This window comes from Coregonus clupeaformis, chromosome 6 (assembly GCF_020615455.1).
Source record: "Coregonus clupeaformis isolate EN_2021a chromosome 6, ASM2061545v1, whole genome shotgun sequence".
NCBI lineage: Eukaryota > Metazoa > Chordata > Actinopteri > Salmoniformes > Salmonidae > Coregonus > Coregonus clupeaformis.
The window spans coordinates 8,069,318-8,093,905 of NC_059197.1; positions in this window are offsets into that span (position 1 = coordinate 8,069,318).

Below are 24,588 nucleotides of genomic sequence, written 5' to 3' on the forward strand. Positions count from 1 at the left end.
TTCCGTCGCCTGCCTTTTGGGATTATCTCAGCCCAAGACGAGTTTCAGCGAAAGATCGACGAGGTGTAAGAAGGCCTCGACGGAGTCGTGGCAATTGTGGACGACATCCTTGTCTATGGTCGAACCAAAGAGGAACACGACAGAAACCTCAGCGCGATGCTGCAAAGGTCCCGCAAGAGAGGAGTCCGGCTCAACCCTGAGAAGAGCACAGTCGGCGCTACAGAGGTCAGCTACTTCGGACATCTTCTCACAGCGAATGGAATCAAGCCAGATCCGCAGAAGATCTCAGCCATAAAGGAAATGGAGCCACCAAAGAACCGCGCAGAGCTGGAAACAGTGCTTGGCATGGTCAACTACTTAGCCAAGTTCGTACCCAGCCTCCCCAATGCTAATGCACCCCTGCGTCAGCTGCTAAAGCAGTCCAGTGAGTTCCTCTGGGACAAGCAACACGACATCGCTTTCCAGAAAGTGAAAGACTTGATCACTAGAGAACCAGGACCAATCCTTGCCTACTACGACCCCAACAAAGAGCTCAGACTCCAGGTGGACGCGTCGAAGTATGGACTAGGGGCAGTGCTACTGCAAGAAGTAAAACCCATCGGCTACGCATCCAAATCTCTCACAGACTGTGAAATCAACTACGCTCATATCGAAAAGGAGCTGTACGCCATACTGTTCGGATGTAAGCGTTTCCATCAGTATGTCTATGGACGACAAGTCATTGTGGAATCAGACCACAAGCCCCTCGAGTCAATCATGAGGAAACCGTTAGCCGCAGCCCCGCCAAGGCTACAGAGAATGATCCTTCAACTACAAAAATACAACTTCACAATCACTCACCGTCCAGGCAAAGACGTCCCTGTCGCAGACACACTCTCCAGGAAGTTTCTTACCTACAAGGACAGCAGCCTCAGTGACGGCATGGACATGCAGGTGCACACTGTGTACAGCAACTTACCAGTTAGTGACACAAAACTGAAGGAGATCCGAGCAGAAACAGAAAAAGACACACAACTCACACAGCTGAGGAAAGTCATACAGTCAGGATGGCCTGAGGAGAGGAGAAAATGCCCTCAGAGCGTCTCAGAGTTCTGGAACCATCGTGACGAACTATCACAGATCAACGGAATCCTTTTCAAAGGAGAGAAAATCATATAATTCCTACCAGTCTCAGAGAAGAGATTTTGACAAAGATCCATAATGGACACATGGGCATGGAAAAGTGCAAACAGAGAGCACGGGACATTTTGTTTTGGCCCAGATTGTGCAAACAAATAGAGGACAAAGTGCATGGCGTTAAGTGAGTGAGAGGGGAAATGTTTGCATATCCCAGAGCCGACAGGGGTCTATGAGCAGGGGTAGTGAGAGAGAGCTTTCAATTTTGTGTAGATGAGGGATATACATTTTTTAATATAGTAAACATCTAATCACATTTTTTATTGTCCTATCATGATGGAAATATCCCTAACCCTATAACCTGGACACCCACCTGAGCGACCCATACACCAAAGAGAAGTTCCCATCTCTTTTATGGAACTGCTGTGAGTATGCAGCCTAAACAGATAAATAAATGTGGTCAGAGATCTACTTGAGCAGCACCGCCCCCTCAAGATTCTGAGCCTGCCTGGCAGGGTTGGTCCTACAAAGCCAGAGCCCCCTGATGGGAGAGCATAATATACAAGGAAATTCTCAAAGCTGCTAATGAGAACCTGGACGACCTTTTACCTAGCCGGTGGGGATTCCGGTGGGGTACGCCCACCCAGGTAGTGGCAGTGCTGGCAACACTGGCTGCAGTAACCCATGGGGAGGGGGTCACACTCGGACAATCAGAGAGGGGGTTTATCATTGTGGCCCAGGTGGCACAAAATAATCAAAGGTCTGACCGCACGGAGATGCTTGGGAAAATGGTTACAACAGGGGATCAGAGTGTTTGTGTCTCAGGTGAAGAGGGTGGATCTGATCTCCATCACCTAGGACTTGACATAGATTATGTAGATTAATCAAATCTCACATTGTTGTCAATTTCTGCTCAATCTGCATGCTTTCTCAATCAGCTTTAACTGTATGTGCACTCGTAAATCAGGTTCTTTCTTGAGTTGGGCTCTGGGATATAACAGCCGTTGATTATCTGATTTTATGGTGGATTGTGGAGGAGGGGGGTTGAGTGTGTTGGAGTATGTGAGTATGTGCATGTGTGTTTGTCCGGCATCTGTTGTGCGGGGGGGTGTTGGGGGGGTATGGGATGGACCACGGGAATTATTTGCTAGGATAATAATTGCTTGTCAATAAATTAAATGTAATACAATGGCAATCCGGGTTTATGTTAAAATCCTACGCATGAACTGCCAACATTATTACGCATATTAATTGATAATGATGGAAAATAGGATATGCATAATTTTTTTTAAATAGTGTATATATATATATATATATATATATATATATATACACTGCTCAAAAAAATAAAGGGAACACTTAAACAACACAATGTAACTCCAAGTCAATCACACTTCTGTGAAATCAAACTGTCCACTTAGGAAGTAACACTGATTGACAATACATTTCACATGCTGTTGTGCAAATGGAATAGACAACAGGTGGAAATTATAGGCAATTAGCAAGACACCCCCAATAAAGGACTGGTTTTGCAGGTGGTGACCACAGACCACTTCTCAGTTCCTATGCTTCCTGGCTGATGTTTTGGTCACTTTTGAATGCTGGCGGTGCTTTCACTCTAGTGGTAGCATGAGACGGAGTCTACAACCCACACAAGTGGCTCAGGTAGTGCAGCTCATCCAGGATGGCACATCAATGCGAGCTGTGGCAAGAAGGTTTGCTGTGTCTGTCAGCGTAGTGTCCAGAGCATGGAGGCGCTACCAGGAGACAGGCCAGTACATCAGGAGACGTGGAGGAGGCCGTAGGAGGGCAACAACCCAGCAGCAGGACTGCTACCTCCGCCTTTGTGCAAGGAGGAGCAGGAGGAGCACTGCCAGAGCCCTGCAAAATGACCTCCAGCAGGCCACAAATGTGCATGTGTCTGCTCAAACGGTCAGAAACAGACTCCATGAGGGTGGTATGAGGGCTCGACGTCCACAGGTGGGGGTTGTGCTTACAGCCCAACACCGTGCAGGACGTTTGGCATTTGCCAGAGAACACCAAGATTGGCAAATTTGCCACTGGCGCCCTGTGCTCTTTACAGATGAAAGCAGGTTCACACTGAGCACATGTGACAGACGTGACAGAGTCTGGAGACGCCGTGGAGAACGTTCTGCTTCCTGCAACATCCTCCAGCATGACCGGTTTGGCGGTGGGTCAGTCATGGTGTGGGGTGGCATTTCTTTGGGGGGCCACACAGCCCTCCATGTGCTCACCAGAGGTAGCCTGACTGCCATTAGGTACCGAGATGAGATCCTAAGACCCCTTGTGAGACCATATGCTGGTGCGGTTGGCCCTGGGTTCCTCCTAATGCAAGACAATGCTAGACCTCATGTGGCTGGAGTGTGTCAGCAGTTCCTGTAAGAGGAAGGCATTGATGCTATGGACTGGCCCGCCCGTTCCCCAGACCTGAATCCAATTGAGCACATCTGGGACATCATGTCTCGCTCCATCCACCAACGCCACGTTGCACCACAGATTGTCCAGGAGTTGGCGGATGCTTTAGTCCAGGTCTGGGAGGAGATCCCTCAGGAGACCATCCGCCACCTCATCAGGAGCATGCCCAGGCGTTGTAGGGAGGTCATACAGGCACGTGGAGGCCACACACACTACTGAGCCTCCTTTTGACTTGTTTTAAGGACATTACATCAAAGTTGGATCAGCCTGTAGGGTGGTTTTCCACTTTAATTTTGAGGGTTGATAAATTTGATTTCCATTGATAATTTTGTGTGATTTTGTTGTCAGCACATTATTCAACTATGTAAAGAAAAAAGTATTGAATGTGATTATTTCATTCATTCAGATCTAGGATGTGTTATTTTAGTGTTCCCTTTATTTTTTTGAGCAGTGTATATAGAGGTGACAGCATTGGAAATGCTTTTGGCGGTTAATCTGCTTCTGCAGCTGCAACCTGAGGTAGTCAGCTACAAGGAAATGCATGCAAAATGTGCACAGAGACAACAACAGCAAAAGCGATACTACGACAGGTCAGCCAGACCACTGCCACCACTGAACTGACGGAGAGTCAATTAGAATCCAGGAGCATGGCTACTGGAAGCCAGCAGTCGTCATCCAACCAGCTGACACTGAACGTTCATATCACATTCGCACCGCAGAAGGAGCGGTGTACCGCCGCAATCGTCGTCACCTACTGAACACAAAAGAACAACACACTGACGAGATGAACTGTTCCCCTGAAAGAGAATGGGATGGACTAAACACAGACACAACACAACATACACCATACTTACCTGCAACACCACAAGAACTGTTGACTGACACACAAGCATATTCAGCTTCATACCACACAAGGTCAGGAAGAGAGGTCAAGCCTAGAGCTGTCCTAGACCTGTGAAATGTCAAAGGGTGTAGGCGGATCGCCGCCCTAAAAGAGTTCCGGACTGTAAACTTGTTATTGAAAGTTAACTTGAAATGTTGAGATGTCATTGCTACAGTGAAAAGCTGAGTTGCTGAGAAATATTTGTTCTAAAAGTAACAATATGCTGAATCATTGTTTCAGTCTGTTATGTTGATGCAGTTGGTGCAGTTTAAATGGTTACTTACCTCGTATTCAAAAGAAACACTTTATTGTTCTACATATTTTTTCTTTTTTTAAAGAAGGGGATGTAATATTCATATGTGTCAGCATACTGAATTGTAATTGGATGTATTGTACTGTCATATCATACTGTGCTATGATTGGTTAAGACCACCCAGGTGATAGGGTCATTCTAAAGATGATCATGGCCGGAGACACATGAACATGCCAGTTATAGCTAGTTAATAAAGAGCTACGTTTATAAAGATCCTGTCGTCCTGCATTTTATTATTTTGTACAAAGCATACAAAACAAGACACGTCTAACTGACTGTCAGCTGGCTAGAGATCGTGTGTGTGGTGTAACGTTACTGATTCAAATAACCCATGGAATGTCCGAATAAAATTATAGGGATTATATTAATTATAGGTATAATAGATTGAAGCTAGTATAAATTGCTGATCGCCTCTTATGGCAGCAGGTAGCACAAATATATTGCTTCATGCTAATGCTAGCTATGTAGGTTTTTACATTTTTGTAGAGGCGTGTCAGTTCTAGCTAGGTGGCTGTCACTGGCTAGAAATCGTGTGTGTGGTGTACTGATTCAAAGAAACCATCAGATTACATTTCAGAATATAATTAATTATAGGGCTAATAGATTTAAGTTACTATCAATTGCAGATCTCCTCTTATGGGAGCCGGTAGCATTGTTAGTCTATGCTAGCTAGCTAGCTAATTAATTATGTTCTCAGATCTACTTAGCTAGCTAGTTCTTACCAGTGTCTGGGTGTCGGCGTTTCAGAGCAAGTTCAACCATCATTTTCCCCCGGGAATGCTGTGCCATGATGTTGTGTCCCTAGATTAGCAATGTATGTGAGTGTAGCTGTCAGTCAGTGTCATAGATGTTCGATTGTATCACTATCGGAATAAAATGAAATTATACCAAAGTAAAAGGCAGTAACTTAAGCCAAGCACAGGTTAAACCCAAGCTAAAATGCAGTAAGTTCAGTTACTGCCATTTAGCAAATTTTCCCCCAACATCGGACACCCTAACTTCGGACACTCTCTAGCGGTTGGAGGACTAAATCACCTCGAGCTCAACATTTAAATGGACTGGAAAATAACGGTATGTTTTGCGACTAACGACACCCTTCTAGCTAGCTGACCACCGATTTTCAGTGCGATTTATGTAAGTTAAGTTAGGTTTTGAGCGTTTTCACCAAAGTTATATCTATACACATTTTGTGGAACACGCTGCATATTGTAAAATTTGACTGTGCGACAGACCACACATCATTTAATATCAAACTTTTTACCTCTGAAATATAGCTAACAGATTTTCTAATGTTGCTAGCTTAGTTGCTAAATGTTGATAGAACTGCTAAGACAGCAAAAAGGAAATAAATTGTAAGCGTTAGATAATACATATCACGAAAACAGCTGAATGTTGTCAAGCTTTATCGTATCAAAATTGGAGTCCTCTGACAGAGGCGTTTTGCACAATCTGAAAAAATGTATTTGGAACTTTGAACCATTAACTTTTTGACACCTATCACTGTTGGCTATGTTTCATCTTACAACAGCTACATAGAGGCACTATTTAGTCAAATTTTACAATGTATGCATCAATATTAAACTAATTGGGACACTAATTATCATTACAGATAACATCAAACAAAAAACGTGGGTACCCTTTCAGTTATTGTGAAAACTTTCATCACCTTTCAATGCCTTAGCTTTGAAATGTAAATGTTTATACATATTCAGATTGCGTTATCTTTCTAAAATGTGTATAGTATGCCAAGTTATTTAGCTACATGTATTAACACCACAGAATAGAGAGGGTCAAGAGGAAGCAGTGGAGTGAGGTGGACATGTTCCATGCCATGGAGGACTGCGGGGCAGGGATGGCTATCCGCCTGGCTGCCAAGGTTAGGCATCTTTTGTTTTTAGGAGATTACCATGTGTATGTGAATTTTATCTGCTAGTAACAGTTTTCTTTTCTTATCTACCAAGGTGCATGGTGTACCTCGGCAGACCCTGGCAGACAGGCTGAGCGGCCGGGTGACCCATGGTTGTCACAGTGGACCACCCACATTGCTTGCACCAGAGGATGAAAATTCTCTGGTGCAGTACTGTATCTACTGCGCCAGCCATGGGTTCCCCTTCAACAGACAGAGGCTGATGAAATACACTGACAAAATACGCAGGTATTTGGTGTTCTATGTATTTATGTATGTAGATCGGTAGACCGACTGTTCTCAATGTGTGTGATGTAAATGTGGATGTGTATGGTGATGCCAAAACAAACATTTTCATCCTGGATGGACAATTATATATTCTATTCTATTGTAGGTTTCGGCACCCAGGGGAAACAATCCCACCACTGGGGAAGAGGTGGTGGGAAATGTTCAGGAGGAGGCACAAGAACCTGAGCATGAGGAGGCCAGACACCCTGGACAGCTGAGTGTGCCACACGTCCAACGATGGACACCTTCTTCACGTCTTATGAGAAGCACTTGGAGGAGAGTGGGTTGAGGGAGAAACCCAGACAAATCTATAACTGCGATGAGTCTGGGTTTGGGAGCGCAAAACACATGTACCAGCAGGCTCCGGGGACCAAGGAGCACATCACAGTGCTGTACTGCTTCAACGCAGCTGGGGAGGACGTCCCCCCGTTTATCATCTACCCCAAGTGTTTTCCCGGTGGCCACTATACACTGGGAGGCCCCCCCCCAAGCCTTGTATGGACGGTCAAGCAGTGGCTACATTTACATTCCTGTTCAGGAAGTGGTTTCAGCACTTCATTAAGCATGCAGTGAAAGAGTACCCTCTCCTTCTCCTCTTCGATGGGCACAAGAGCCACATGGACCCAGAGGTGCTCGCGGCGGCACTAAGGGAATGGGTTATACTTCTTTGTCTTCCACCACACTGCACCCATGTCCTGCAGCCACTGGACGTGGCATACTTTGGCCTTTTAAAGGCTGAGTTCTCCAAGGTAGCTGGAGACCTTGGCCATTTTGACCACTCCTACATGGTAAACAAATCAGAATTTGCCAGAGTATTCCGCTACCCGTACCAGCGATGCAAGGACATGCGCTATGTAGTGGAAGGGTTTAAGAAGTGTGGCCTCTTCCCTTTTGACATTGAAGGGTCCCGTTTAATGCCGTCTCGGTCCCTACCGGGTCCCACCACCGCCTCTCCTGGAACCAGCAGCACTGTACTGTCCATCAGAACCTCCTCCCCAGCGACCACAGGAGGACCCTCAACCCCTGCTCCAGTCCCAGGCCTAGCTGTAGAAGAGCACCCCCTACTAGAGGGGTGGCTGATAGAGAAGGACCTGGGGCACATTCTTACTTTCCTGAAGTATCGGCTGGACCGATACAGAAGACTCCCTGTGGTTGCCACATGCCTCACCGGGGAGGAATACACGTGCCAATGGCAGGAGAGGGGTGAGAAGGAGAGGGCTGAGGCAGAGGAGAAAGAGCGTCGGGCAGCCCTCAGAACACAGAGGGCACAGGAGAGGGCTGCCATGGATGAGACTATTGACGCCATCGCCTCTGCAGGACCCCCTGCTGGAACCACTCCTGACAGCTGCATCACCACTGCCAGTGCCTCCCAGTGTACAACACCTGTAGGAGCCGCCAGAGTCCCCAGCTGCAGAAGAAGGCCACGTGCCTACTCTCCCGGCCACACCATCGTCGGCCCCTCAACCCCACCATTACAAACACCAGCTCCTCCAAGCCATCGTCTGTGTTTTTGTCCACCACCACCACGATGCACACCACCCCCCCTGTATGTCACCACCAACACGGCCTCCTCTGGACCAACTGCCTCCTCCGTCTCCCCTGGTCACACCACCATAACAGCCTCGTCTGGTGTCCCTGCCCCCTGCAATTTGAATACCGCCACCTCCACAGGTAAACACATGTTAAATTACGAAAAAATGACTGTTTGTTATCTGTTTTATAAAACAGCAATGTAAAAAAATTGTTTATCTCTTTACATATCTACTGTACATAGCACCAGCCCTCAAGTTACCTCCACCTCCTCCAAAACCTCTGCAGCTTCCTCCAGATGTATTGATGTAAAAAAGTTGAAAAGGGTTTTCATGAAACATGCTCTGTCTAACACTACTTTTACTCAAACTGCAGCACAGAAAAGGAAGAGAAAAGCTCCACCGGTCACATCTGTCACGCCACCCATGACACCACTCTCAGGTACTTCATCATCTGTTTTTCTTTCTCTCTCAGTTGTATCAATTACTATTGTTGTTAAATAACTTCTACATTTTGCAAAACCATATTAATCCAGACACCACCTGCTGTGCTCGCTGCGGGGAGCATGATCCGCCTGCAAGCTCCTCTCAGGAGTGTAGATCCGAGGTGCCATGGGTGTGTTGTGACTTCTGCCAGCACTGGTTCCACTGCAGGTGTGTGCAGTGGGATCAAGAGGTAGCGGTGGAGCTGGATTTTTATTGTGATTTTTGTGACAATATAGGGATGGAGGTCGAAATTTAATTGTTTGTTTTGTTTGTGTTCATATGAAATGATTTATTTGTACAATTTTTTAAAATCTAAAATAGATTATATATATTTATAATAATAATAATAATAATACTAATATGCCATTTAGCAGATGCTTTTATCCAAAGCGACTTACAGTCATGCGTGCATACATTATTTTTTTTAATTAATTTTTTTTGTGTATGGGTGGTCCCGGGAATCGAACCCATTACCTTGGTGTTACAAGCACCGTGCTCTACCAGCTGAGCTACAGAGGACCACATCTTGTGTATTTCTTCCTTTACTTTCCAAGTGCACCTCTGCAACACAAACTCCAACAGTGTTTTCATTGTTTATGTCATTGCACATAACTGAAATTAAAGTTTTATTTGATGTAAATTATTAATACACATATTTTAGTATAGTAACTGTTATCTACTTTCTCAAAACATAAGATTAATCTGTAAAACAAATGATGAGACATTATTTGGTTACAACACTGAATATGTTGGTGAATAACAATTTTTTAAGAGTCCACAGGAGGGCGCACCTGGCTACGCAATGAAAAGTTGACAGGCAAGTCATTGTTTTTACCGGAAGGCTAGCCAACTAATCAACTATCTAGTTAACTTTGATGGCTTGATCACAAGATAACACTGTTGAAGGTAATATATTTCTTAAACGCTGTTGCATATGCCGATAATACGGGGTTCCACGCTACCATGGTTTCACAGTAACCTTTTGCAGTTACTGCTAATATGACCCCCGTTTTCTCCAAAACACAATAAAATAGAGGCAGGATACTTGTCCACATGATTAAGCATGTATTTAATGTAGCAAAAATGACATTAACTCATATTCGACCAAATTAGCAGTTACTGCCTTTTTGCTTGGTAGGGCAGTATTGTCATCTGACATCAAACTTGTCATTGTCGTTATGAAAAAGTATAAACACAAAAATGACAGGCTGCATGACATCAGCAGCCTGGTAGTCCAAAACAGAATAACTGGTGTATTTTAACACCAATAAACCCATCCGTTTAAAAATTAATTTAGTATATGTCAATCTAGCAAACCAGGCAACTAAAAGCAACTGTCTAAACAATGTTTTGGTTCGTTTCTAGCTTGTTAGCTAGCTAGCTAACGTTAAGTTAGCTGGCAAGCCAGTTCAAATAATGACCATAACATACAACCTCTTAACTTTAGCTAATTTGTATTCATTATTACAGGAAAATAAACTCACAACAAGATCCTTATTTACAAGTTAATGGCAAGCTAATTACAGAAAATAGCTTACGGTTGTGTGTGACTAAATAAAAGCAGACATGGATGAACGCTTCTCCCTCTCTGTCACGGATGCCATGGTTGCCCTTAGTTTGAAGATGTAATCTGGAGACAGGTGTTTTATAAAACAGCCTTCTGTGTGTTCTCTTTTCGACCCTCTGCATATTTGCAATCAAAGGCCAGCATTTTCTCCATCTCCTTAGCTATCATACTCTCCTTCCACTGGGCATTCCACTGATTTCAAAACTCGGTCTTCCAGGAAGTGGAGAGCATTAGCAACACAGTTCTTCGTGATATCTTTCAAAAAAGTCGCATTAGATAGGATTACCTACACATACTGAGCAGCTCATGTTATAGACAGAAGCGTGCTACATGGCAAATCAATCCGAACTCATCTTTCAGCATGTCCAGCCCATCCATTATCTATATCGGTGGCTAAACCAACCAGGCTCATAATTTAACAATTGTATTCGTATTTACAGATGGCATACAAGTTTGTTATTAAGGCACATGAATGTTCACATGTTCCAGAAGGCATTTCTGCCAAATAAAAATTGTTAAAATGTTGTTTACGTTCAAATGCCTCTCCTTTGAAGTAGTGACACGTGACATATGCCTAGTTTCCTGAAACGATTCACAAATGCATACAACAAATTTGATGTACTTTGATGTAGTCATTTGCGTGCTATAAATATCGGACTAAATACATAACTTTTTACTACTTTAATACACATAAGTGCATTTCTCCCAATACTTTCGGTCCCCTAAAATGGGGGGACTATGTACAAAAAGTGCTGTAATTTCTAAACGGTTCAGCCGATATGGATGAAAATACCCTCAAATAAAAGCTGACAGTCTGCACTTTAACCTCATAGTCCTTGTATCATTTCAAAGTGTTGGAGTACAGAGCCAAAACAACAGCAAATGTGTCACTGTCCCAATACTTTTGGAGCTCACTGTATTTTCTCAATAGATGGGTTAGACGGCCGTTTGTTATTTTGGATGGCCAGATATCTAGCAACAATGACAAGAAACTGCCATGTGGGGAACCGTAGGTGGCTTGTTTCAGCTAGTTTTATTTTGTTATTAATACCCTGCCTTGTTTTGAGGTGTTTTGACTGATATCACGTCTATGTTAATATGGCAAACATTTGCTAGCTAGCTAACCAACAACTGTAACGATCTATTTGAGAGACAAGAAGTGCTCATTGTGCAAATGTATTTATGTTTTCAATCAACATTTGAGACTAAATATAGTTTCCATGTTGTCAACAATCTAAGCCAACACTGTCTGTTTTGCCCCCATAGTTGTGCAGGCGTCGGTTTTGTTGCCAAATAACCAACATGTCTATGACATATTGCTAAAATAAAGGTTTGAATAAAATACAATTTAAAAAGCAAAGAACAACAGGTAGGTAGGTACCTGTTACTACAAGACAAAAAAGCTCAGTCAAACCTGATGGTATAATAAGTATAAAAGCAAAGCTTACTTTCATATCATTTTTGAAAAAGTAGTGGAATGGGATAATGTGTTAGTGTGAGGTAGAAAGCATGCAATACTTTATTTTGTATGTATGCAGTACACATCACATTATTGTGGCACCTCCTCTAAGAGTTTGAGTAAGGCTGTTTGACAAGGTTTGAATCCTAAGCCACCTGCCTACACATTGTTTGAAGTACAATATACCAACATAGCTACTGTAGTAGGTGAAAGCTGTGGGCTGGAAAACCGTGGTAGAACATGGGTGAAGTAGGCATTGTGGTGCTAGTGAATTTCCCTTCATCTTCAGACCAATCCCAGCTAGCACATTTGGTTTCTAGGAAGTTGTGGGAACGTAAGTTTTGTTTTCCCATTTGTTCTGGGAACGTAGCCATAAGTTGCCTGAAAGTTTTTGGCTGAAAGTTTATTTAACATTCTGAGAACAGAAGTGAAAATTTCACCTGTTCTGGGAACGTTCATGTTTAGTTTACAGGGAGGTTCTGAGAACGTTTTACTATGGTTCCTCAAAAGTTTTCCTGGGTGGTTTTATTAAAGTTATAGGTTATTTGGAGGTTTTTGAATAGCTTCCTTAAAACTTTCACTTAATGTTTCAATAAAACTTTTAATAACACTGCTAGCTTAGCTTGGGTTAACTGTTTTGAACTCCAAGCACAGATAGGACAAATGGAAATTAAATTGCTTAGGCATTAATCATGCAAACTTCTGTTCTCTATCCACGGAATTAGTCCACTGTGCCACGAGGATGGAGCAAGCATGCAGGATAGAGAGAGTTTTGTTGATGCTGAGAACGGAATGTATATGTTTTTAAATAACATTCTTAGAACATTCTTTGAATTATTGAAATTCCCACAGAAGAACATTGTTTCTTAACATTCTTTGAATGTTCTGAGAACATGACTTTAAATAGAACCATGAAGAAACCTGTAGGAAACGTTATGCTGTACGTTATAAGTACTGAAATTCCCACCTAAGAAACATATGGTTCTCAGAACATTATGTGCTAGCTGGGATGCCTACTTCTTAGAACATATTTTTTGTCTTTAATTGTAATAATGACTTGGCTCTCTCCAGTCTAGTTTATGAAAATGTTAGTGTTTGCTGCTATGTATGTGTGTGTTTGTGACGTGTGTGTGTCTGTGTGTTCGTGTTTGTGTGTGCATTTGTGTGTACGTGTGTGTATGTGTCAAGACGGGCCATGTTGCTCTTTGTGGACATTGTGCCCCCGTTTACAGCACGCCTTAGTCTGACCTACCACCTGAGAGAGTACCTTACCCTCCCTGGGTGAAGGACACAACCAGGGAGTGGGGCGAACACAAAGACCTTGGGCAAAGGCCTTGGACGCCCTCCCAGGAAATACCATATCTCCCTCACGCCTCACTGGTCACCAAGAACACTTTGTCCAACACGGAAAGTTAAACACAGCAACGCTGGGCGCTGGGTGGCACACGTTTTCGAACTAAGCCCCTGGTCTCTCCTGAGAGTCATGTGATGAGGTCATATCCAATGGGAGAGTGAGAGAGTTGTGATGTGACCCCAGTAGTGAGGCACCCCTAGTACCAGGCAATTGTTTGCAGACAGAAGTGGGCATGCTGCCACACCATTGTCTGGCCATAATAGTTGATGTAAAAGGTACGGAGGTGAGGCATATGGGGCCCACAGTCCAACATGGCTTCCACTTTAACTGCAGGAACTAATAGTTTCATCAACATAAAGTATTGTAACACGACCCTATAATCTGCAACAACGCCGTTCTGACGGGGTGTTTCGCATTTCAGTAATCTGCTGAATCCTTTCTTTGCACTTGCAAATTCCACACACCGACCTTCATAGAAAGTGTGTGAACGTGTGTGTGTGTGTATTTGTTTTGAGGGCAAATGCTGAATTGCTGTTTCAATACTGTGAGCTGCCACTGGTATGTTTATAAATGTTGATAGGGTTCTAGTAGCAGCCTAAGCACAGAGCTCCAGTAAATCTGTACATATTTAGTTATTTTTTAGGTGTTTTTAATTGTAGATTTTTTTATTTGATTTATGATAACATTGTTTTATTGCATATATCTGCCCTTACAAAAATTAATTTGTCGTTGCAAACTTCCAGGAAGTTTGTGGCAAATTTGCTGCAAACTAAATAGTGTGCCACTAAATATTGATAGAAGTTTGCAAACGTTTGCCACTAGTTGTGAATCTGCGGCAAACCTTTGGCAACAATAATATTTATTGCCACTAGTGGCAAACAGTTCGCCAGAGTTTTTTTTCTGGCAGACAACTCTCTCAAGATTCTATTTGAATCTGTGGCAAACCTGTGGCAGCAACATTTATTGCCACTAGTGGCAAACAGTTTACCAGAAGTTGTTTCTGTTGAACACATGAGTTCCAAGACCAGTAACCTTTGATGACCAATCAAGGGGCTTAGAAACATCTGTTGGAAAATGGAAACCAAGCTATCTAGCTAGCTACAATACCTACCAGAGTGTCTAACTTATTAATTCAACTTCCTAATAAACTTTAACATTTTATTAGCTAAATGATGCCTAGTTAGCAATGTCATGTTTTATGGGACAGAGTGAAACACATTTTGTTGATACCAGTTTCAATCTGTCAGTGCCACTGACTGACTGGCTAGCGCTTAGCTAGCTATTGTTAGCTATCATATTTTTGCATAATTCATGTGATAGGTAGCTAGCTAACTAATTATTTGCCTAAATACATTTTTAGGTGAATACATTGCTGTCTTGTAATACCAATATGCATGTCAATATGCTAGTGTCACGGTTCAGTAGAATGTTAGCTAGCACAACAGCTAAGGTAGCTAGCTAGCAAGCAACAATATACATTGATTTGACATCAAAGCAAAATTTAACTTGTGCAATTTAACTTGTGCAGATGGATACCCTTCCCTTTTCCGTGGTGTTGGAAGAGGCTGCATTGGGAGGAAGATGCATCAACACCCTGAAAATACAGTATGTTTGTGGTGCACTCACTCATAACACTTTCCTTGAGTGATAAATTAGTGTATCATCTTCAAGATTGACAAGGTAAGTAAATGCATTTATTATTCTCATAAATGTAGCCCATACATTCAAACTAGTAGCTAGCTTATCTTGATCATGTGTTGTTCCTTCCCTCTTTCTAGAAAGCAATCAGTTACAAGGCAAAAATACAGATTGAGGTCTTCAATCAAACTGAGGACAGAGACATACAGTGGGGGAAAAAAGTATTTAGTCAGCCACCAATTGTGCACATGGAGGGCTGTGCGGCCCCCCAAAGAAATGCCACCCCACACCATGACTGACCCACCGCCAAACCGGTCATGCTGGAGGATGTTGCAGGCAGCAGAACGTTCTCCACGGTGTCTCCAGACTCTGTCACGTCTGTCACATGTGCTCAGTGTGAACCTGCTTTCATCTGTGAAGAGCACAGGGCGCCAGTGGTGAATTTGCCAATCTTGGTGTTCTCTGGCAAATGCCAAACGTCCTGCACGGTGTTGGGCTGTAAGCACAACCCCCACCTGTGGACGTCGGGCCCTCATACCACCCTCATGGAGTCTGTTTCTGACCGTTTGAGCAGACACATGCACATTTGTTGCCTGCTGGAGGTCATTTTGCAGGGCTCTGGCAGGGCTCCTCCTGCTCCTCCTTGCACAAAGGCGGAGGTAGCAGTCCTGCTGCTGGGTTGTTGCCCTCCTACGGCCTCCTCCACGTCTCCTGATGTACTGGCCTGTCTCCTGGTAGCGCCTCCATGCTCTGGACACTACGCTGACAGACACAGCAAACCTTCTTGCCACAGCTCGCATTGATGTGCCATCCTGGATGAGCTGCACTACCTGAGCCACTTGTGTGGGTTGTAGACTCCGTCTCATGCTACCACTAGAGTGAAAGCACCGCCAGCATTCAAAAGTGACCAAAACATCAGCCAGGAAGCATAGGAACTGAGAAGTGGTCTGTGGTCACCACCTGCAAAACCAGTCCTTTATTGGGGGTGTCTTGCTAATTGCCTATAATTTCCACCTGTTGTCTATTCCATTTGCACAACAGCATGTGAAATTGATTTTCAATCAGTGTTGCTTCCTAAGTGGACAGTTTGATTTCACAGAAGTGTGATTGACTTGGAATTACATTGTGTTGTTTAAGTGTTCCCTTAATTTTTTGAGCAGTGTATATATATATATATATATACAGTAGGGAAAAAAAGTATTTAGTCAGCCACCAATTGTGCAAGTTCTCCCACTTAAAAGATGAGAGAGGCCTGTAATTGTCATCATAGGTACACGTCAACTATGACAGACAAAATGAGAAAAAAAATTCCAGAAAATCACATTGTAGGATTTTTAATGAATTTATTTGCAAATTATGGTGGAAAATAAGTATTTGGTCAATAACAAAAGTTTCTCAATACTTTGTTATATACCCTTTGTTGGCAATGACACAGGTCAAACGTTTTCTGTAAGTCTTCACAAGGTTTTCACACACTGTTGCTGGTATTTTGGCCCATTCCTCCATGCAGATCTCCTCTAGAGCAGTGATGTTTTGGGGCTGTCGCTGGGCAACACGGACTTTCAACTCCCTCCAAAGATTTTCTATGGGGTTGAGATCTGGAGACTGGCTAGGCCACTCCAGGACCTTGAAATGCTTCTTACGAAGCCACTCCTTCGTTGCCTGGGCGGTGTGTTTGGGATCATTGTCATGCTGAAAGACCCAGCCACGTTTCATCTTCAATGCCCTTGCTGATGGAAGGAGGTTTTCACTCAAAATCTCACGATACATGGCCCCATTCATTCTTTCCTTTACACGGATCAGTCGTCCTGGTCCCTTTGCAGAAAAACAGCCCCAAAGCATGATGTTTCCACCCCCATGCTTCACAGTAGGTATGGTGTTCTTTGGATGCAACTCACCATTCTTTGTCCTCCAAACACGACGAGTTGAGTTTTTACCAAAAATGTTGGTTTCATCTGACTTTATGACATTCTCCCAATCCTCTTCTGGATCATCCAAATGCACTCTAGCAAACTTCAGACGGGCCTGGACATGTACTGGCTTAAGCAGGGGGACACGTCTGGCACTGCAGGATTTGAGTCCCTGGCGGCATAGTGTGTTACTGATGGTAGGCTTTGTTACTTTGGTCCCAGCTCTCTGCAGGTCATTCACTAGGTCCCCCTGTGTGGTTCTGGGATTTTTGCTCACCGTTCTTGTGATCATTTTGACCCCACGGGGTGAGATCTTGCGTGGAGCCCCAGATCGAGGGAGATTATCAGTCTTCCATTTCCTAATAATTGCTCCCACAGTTGATTTCTTCAAACCAAGCTGCTTACCTATTGCAGATTCAGTCTTCCCAGCCTGGTGCAGGTCTACAATTTTGTTTCTGGTGTCCTTTGACAGCTCTTTGGTCTTGGCCACAGTGGAGTTTGGAGTGTGACTGTTTGAGGTTGTGGACAGGTGTCTTTTATACTGATAACAAGTTCAAACAGGTGCCATTAATACAGGTAACGAGTGGAGGACAGAGGAGCCTCTTAAAGAAGAAGTTACAGGTCTGTGAGAGCCAGAAATCTTGCTTGTTTGTAGGTGACCAAATACTTATTTTCCACCATAATTTGCAAATAAATTCATTTAAAATCCTACAATGTGATTTTCTGGATTTTTTTCTCTCAATTTGTCTGTTATTGTTGACGTGTACCTATGATGAAAATTACAGGCCTCTCTCATCTTTTTAAGTGGGAGAACTTGCACAATTGGTGGCTGACTAAATACTTTTTTCCCCACTGTATGTGTGCACCAGACAGGTCAAGGCTTCTTGCATGCATGCCTGTGAGATGTAAGTTACACTATACAAAATGTTGGGTTGTTTGGATGACCCAATTGCTGGGTTACAGGCATTGGGTCAATAGTTGGGTTGTTTTCTGGTTGCATTGTTGATGCTGGGTTATTAAGGTTGGCCTATGGATACTTGACCCAGCCAGTGGGTTAATTCTCCCTCCAGCAGCGTGTGAAGTCCACCAGAATAGTATTCTAGTTCTAGTGCGACTGAGTGACTGACGAGTGGAAAAAGGCTAACGTTATTTCGACAGACTAAGGGTGTTTTGGCTGACTGAAAACCGTGAAAACAGTAAGTAACAAACATTACGAATTATGAATTTGATGGTAATTCAGGTTAAATAGGTTGTCCTATCATAATTAAGTCGCTAGCTAACGTTAGCTTGAGCATTAGCTAGCTAGCCATTTTCTGTGCTAATATCTCTGGCTGTGGTAACGTTAGCTAGCTAGCTAGCGTTAGCCTCACAACCATGATCGTGATGACAGCTGACTGAAGTGTTGTTGTGGAATATAACTAAATGTAAGTTTTTTTGTTTCCGTTTGGCTAGCTAGCTAGCTAAGTATGTCAGTGTCTGTAACTACCTTAGCTAGCTTAGTCTGAGAGTCTCGTACACTGTTTCACTGGTTAGCTAACGTTAGGTAAGTTAGCTGGCTAGCTAAGTTACCATAACTAGATTTGACTTATCCTCCATCTGGGTTAGTTTAACCAAGCTGGTTAAGCAGGCTTATCTCATGATTGCATGGTGATTGATTGAGTAAGCTAGAGTTACTATACTGGTTTTCAATGGTTTCTGACAGTGGCAGCTTTAGTCGGACTTGTGAAGTTTAGGAGGATGGATGCAAATTCTGTTAGCTATCGTTAGAGTTTACCTTCAATTTGATGTAGCCAAGTTAGTTTAGCTAGCTTGCTAGCTATGAGGTCAAGGTCAATTAATGCACAGCTTTGTAAAGATAAGCTGAATGAGTGGAACCTGGCCTCTTTGATTCCAAAGTTTGAGGGTAAGTTCAACTGAGAAATTCCTTTTTAAGAGTGGGGACAGAGTTTTTTGGGGAAAAAACACTGATTTTCATTGACCCTGTGTAAAACATTGACCCTTTTTCATTGACCCTGTGTCATCCACATTTTGATCAATAACCAATAGTACAACCTTAATGGAAACTTGAAAGACTTAACTTCTTTAGGACTAGATACATTACATGCACAGCCATCATAGATAGGCCTTCATTTTACCTTACATGCTGACCACACTGCTCGCGAGCGTTGCAAAATAAATGTACACATACATGTTATTCAATAATTTCATCTAAGCTGCTCTCGGGCGCCAGACGCTAAAATAGAACTTGGTGCTATTTTTTACACTTGACGAGTTGCAAGTCCCGGCTCTTCCATCTCCTCATGGGTTTTTAGGAGAATATAACAATGGGTGATTGAAAGATTAACTGAGGTCCACACTCCACACCAGCCCAGTTGGTGGTGGTAATGCACCTTAAAGTTGGTTGAGATATAAAGTCCATAGAAGAAGAAGAAGAAGAAGAAGAAGAAGAAGAAGAAGAAGAAGAAGAAGAAGAAGAAGAAGAAGAAGACTACTACTGAAACTATTAGTTTCCCCTTTTATCTGTGGATTAATTGTCGGAGTAGAGAATACGATTTTGTGTGACTCAAAATGGGTCAAAATTCTACAAAGATCCAGAAAAAAAAATACCTTATGCATTTCAGGTAAAATAATAACCCAATGTTTATATCACAGGACAAATTATTTAGCAACAGCAAGCTAGCTAGCTAAATGACCGTGAATGTTTCACGTGTTTCGACCTGTCCCCAAATTAATATAGTTGGTTCAGAGTTCGTTTCGATATTTCAACCTGCGTGTGTTGATCGCGTCTGGTGTGAATGTACAAAATCAACATGCAGGCGTACTCAGACACACGCGCGTGCCCGGTCTAGACAGCATATTACTTGCTTTAATGGTCATTTGCACAGATATTCTGTCACAGTGACCAACCTGACACACAACACACACATCACAGGCTGGGAGCAGCTCATGGGCACTTAGGGGTAAAGTGCCTTGCTCAAGGGCACAACAGCAGTTTGGTAGTATCCCTTGCCTTTGTTCAACCATTTGACCTGGTTTATCAACCCTTCCCTCAAAGTATTTAATTTAGAAATGTGGGTGAAACTATCCCTTATAATCTTCCCCCTAGCGGTTAAGCCTAGCGGTTAAGAGCGTTGGTCCAGTAACTGATAGGTCGCTAGTTCGAATCCCCGAGCCGGCAAGGTGGAAATATCTGCCGTTCTGCCCTTGAGCAAGGCAGTTAACCTCCAACAACTGCTCCCCGGGTGCTGAAGATGTGGATGTTGATTTAAGGAAGCCCCCCGCACCGCTCTGATTCAGAGGGGTTGGGTTAAAAGACACATTTCGGTTTGATGCATTCAGTTGTGCAACTGATTAGGTACCTTTTTACCCTCTCTTTTGCAGCGGAAGATATGGACCAGGAAACACTGTTGCTTTTGGACAACTCGACTAAAGCCTGAAGTTAAAGAAGAACATAAAAGCCTTACACGCGGTGAGTATTCTGTAAACGTCACCTTTTTTATACACGAGGGGAGGTCCTCGGGACACACCAGGGTTGGGGAGTAATCCGTTACATGTAAGCCGTTACATGTAATGGATTACAAAAAACTTTAACTGTAATCCGTTACATTACCAGCGAAAATATTGTAATCAGATTACCGATACTTTTGAAAAAGTAGATAATTACTTATAGGATTACTTTCAAATTTAGAAGGGATGTTTGCAGAAAAAAAAATGTCCATGAAACAATTGCCTGTTTTCTTAATTACCTTTCATATTAACGTCAGTCATTAAACGAAAAAGTGCTACTTTGATCTTCCCGACTGAGCAACGTACACAGTCACAAAATAAAAAGGTATGGTGCGCAGTGCATTTTTGGATGGCGTTTCAAATAACAATTTGTGTTCAAAGAAGAAAAGGGCAGGAATGTAATAGTTCAATGCAAACGATGTTTGCCCATGCTAAAGCTGCTGTTGACATCCAGAAACTCGACTTCGAACCTGAAGAAACACTCGGAGGTGAGGATGACGATTGGCAGGTGTGGTGCGTTAGCTTGCTTAGCTAGCTAGTCTCTAGAGACAGACAGGTTGTCTTCACAATGTTAACAATGTTCCAGCATAGGTTGAAGATTTCAGAGAGTACTAGCTAGCTAGTTAGTCAGATTTCTAGCTAGCTAGCATGTTTAGTTTGCTAATTTGCTTGCCAACTCTCCTACAGTATGTGGTATGCTGCTCACTTAAGGTTGCTCTGTCGGTTGCTAGTTGCACTCTGTAACCCAACATAACAAGATGCTCACTGTCAGGGTGGTTGCTAACTTAGTTAGGGTGACCATATTTTAGTTTTCAAAAAAGAGGACAGACGGACACCCGCAGTGGGTGGTAAATACAAATGAGTTCACAACCATGCATCTATGTTATTGAACTTTAATACATAAAGTAATACATCCTTTCCATTCAACTGTTGGCCCTCAACAATCGAATAATAACAAACAAATAAAAAAATATAGTTTAGCTTTTAACACCTTTTACATGACACTGTTTCTTTTCATGGCCATAGGTTAAAATAAAATAAAATAAACAGTTGTCATAAAAAAATCCACTATTTCAGTCAAAAAATTATGTCAGTCCTCCTGATGCTCTCTGGTATACTTTCCAGAAGATCGAATCTTTTCCAACAGTCCTTGATTACCAATCAAGTAGGTATGAAAGTCTTTGCAAGACATGTTTTTAAAGTTGTATTGTGTACACAGAAGCCCCTTCAGTGACTCAACAGACAAGTGATTCCTTTCCTTTGTCCACTGGCTTTGCATCAGTGAAAAAACTCTCTCTACATTTGCATTGTGAGAAGGAATAGCAAAGAAAAACTGTGCAATCTTCAGTAGCTCTGAATTAAAATCTATGCTTTTGGACTTTTCAAAATATTTGTTCCACTTCTTGTGTGCTTGCAGATTACTGAACTCTCCATCACTGTTACACCTTTCTGTGAATTTCTTCAGGTTGGTGACCTGATCAAAGCACTTTGCATCATCAATTGGCACCCCCTTTTCTCCCAGATGTTTGATACAGGCTTCTATGTCATTCCAGTCAGGTGTCTTACTCAGATCCATCCACATGAAAGAGGAGAACTCCTCCCTGTACTTGAACACTGAAATGGTCACAATTCTCACCAAGTCCATCATTGTGCTTTTGCGCCAATAGTCCCTTAACTTTAAGGGACATTAAGTTATTGGTCTTGCGTTCAAGAAGCATGGTGTGGACTTTGTTCAAAAGGTTCTTCACTTCCACAATTGAATTGCTCTCCCTTTCCATCTCCTGAATGTGTGAATGAAACACACACATGAGTGAGTGCATGTGCCAGAGGTAAATTTCACTGAACTAATCTTCAAAAAACTTCTTGATCAAGGAGGCTGTTTTTTCCTGTGACAAAAATAATGCTTTCAAGGCTGGAAACATCTGTAGCAGCCTCTCAATACCTGGGAATAATGACAGCCATCACGTCTTGCTGTGAGAAAGGAGACTTCTGTATTCAACATCAACAAATTCACACTACTCCTTCAGATTCTCTGTGCGCACAGTGTAGATGTGAAAGTATTGACATATTTTTAAGATGATGTTCTCAATATCGACATCTAGTGTGTCTGCCCCGTAATGAACACAATTGTTCAAGACGTGTGCTGGGCAGCCCACACCGATTAAAGACTTGTTCTGCAATGACTTCTTTAAGTTTGCGAAAACATTCTTTCCTTCTTCATCACGCTGGATTTCCCCGAACATTTGTATTGCAGTTGTCACCTGTAAATGCAATACATTTAGAAAAAATCCCATTCTTTTCCAGTGTTTCTTTGATGTATTGCGCGATCGTATCAGCTGTCTCATTTGGAGTGTTTTTAACTTCGACAAATTTACTTTGCACGCCAACATTCTTCCAATCAAAATACTGAATAAACAGAGGGAATATTTTCACAGAAATTGCTCCCATCAGTAGAAGCACCACAGTAAGGTGTGTCTTCTAGTGCTTTCAGAGCTATGTCGACAGAATATGGTGCTATCACAGCATTAATAATTGCTTCGGTCTACGAGCGCTTGAAAATTTTCGCGCAGTCTCGGAATCAGGGAAAGCCTTTTTTAACAAGGCAGACGTGCAGTCCATTGATCTGTAGCTATTGTGATGCTTCGTGGTGTGGAATGCAAAAACTCCCTCCGCAGCAGTAACAGCATCTTCTGTTTTACCTGCTCTCACAAAATAGTCAGTTAATTTACCCGACGAATTTACTCCTCCTGCAATTTTGTGTTTTACAGAGCTTATGTGGGCTTCTAGGTCGCTAGCACCTTTATTTGACACTGACACGTATGTGCAAGCTTTGCAGGTCATGCATTCTGCTTCACACGGATCCCGACCAAAACGAAGACATGAGAATTTTCTCTGTAAATCGTCTGTGAATTTACATTTGCGTTTGGGCATTTTTATGCTGTTCTTGAGCAATGTGCCACAGTTGACAAGCAAGCTGCTGCTCTGTCTCTTGGCTGTTGCCATGGTGAGGGTAATGATTGAGATGCAGTTTGACCAATGTTTGCGTAGGCCTACATGACCGACCAATGGTGGCGTGTGAGAAGGCGGGACCTAAAGAGAAAGGTCAAAGCAATGCAAAAACCCCAAAACGCACACAATGAATGGCGACTGTAGAAAGCAAAAGCCGAATCCCAGACATTTTGGGCGATTTAGAAATCCCGGCCGGACGCAGTTTTTTAGGTCCAAAAAGAGGACATGTCCGGGAAAAAGAGGACGTATGGTCACCCTAACTTAGTTAGCTAGCTAACTAGCTATGGTTTCAGAGTAACATGCTACCCAAATCAATAAAGCCACAATGCAGTTTTCCTGATGTTCAATTGTTTTTTCAACTCAAATAAATGCCTGTATTATTCAATCATAACTCAAAGTATAATACTGTATTAGTCTATTGTTTTGTTTTTTATATTTGAGTATTTCTAGACAAACAATATAAACCACCATAGACATCCTTGCATCCACAGCTTTGTCCATGTGTGAGTGGTTACATGTTCCAACTCCAGCCCTGTGTTTATCAGACAGGGGCAGGCTATAGAAAGTGAAACACATGTTTCAAAAGGGTGGATTAAAGTTGGGTAATGCTACAAATCTTAATTGAAACAATAACAGGGTGCTCACTCCACTGTTCATTTACTTATACTGTAGTGTCATAGTTAAGTAATTCCATTTAGTTTTTTCAGAAGATGCATAACAATCAATGGAAGACCCTGAGCCGGAAAAGGCAGCCAGATTACATGGAGGAGTGCATAGATGCACAGCCATTTACAGATGGCCAAAAAGGGACATATTGTACACGATTGAAACAAGCAAAACTACAAGCAGGAGGACCACACACCTCACAAAGCCGGGTTAATCACCTGGTATTTGACTTCATCATAGAGGATGTGTAACCCTTTTCACTAGTAGAGGTGCCTTCATTCCGCAAGCTAGCAGAAGGAATCAGTGGTGGGAGAAAGGTCATGTGTAGAAAGACTTTGATTGAAAGGGAATTTGAGAACTCAGAGTACCATGCCATCTCCAAACTCATAGCCCTCACAGATGACCAGCTAGGGCAAATCTGTGAAGACCTGGGTGTGAGCAGCAAACTACCTCCTCATGAGATTGCTTTTCTCAAGGAGTACAGTATAGACTGGGGCAAAGGTTCACTCTCCAACAAGACA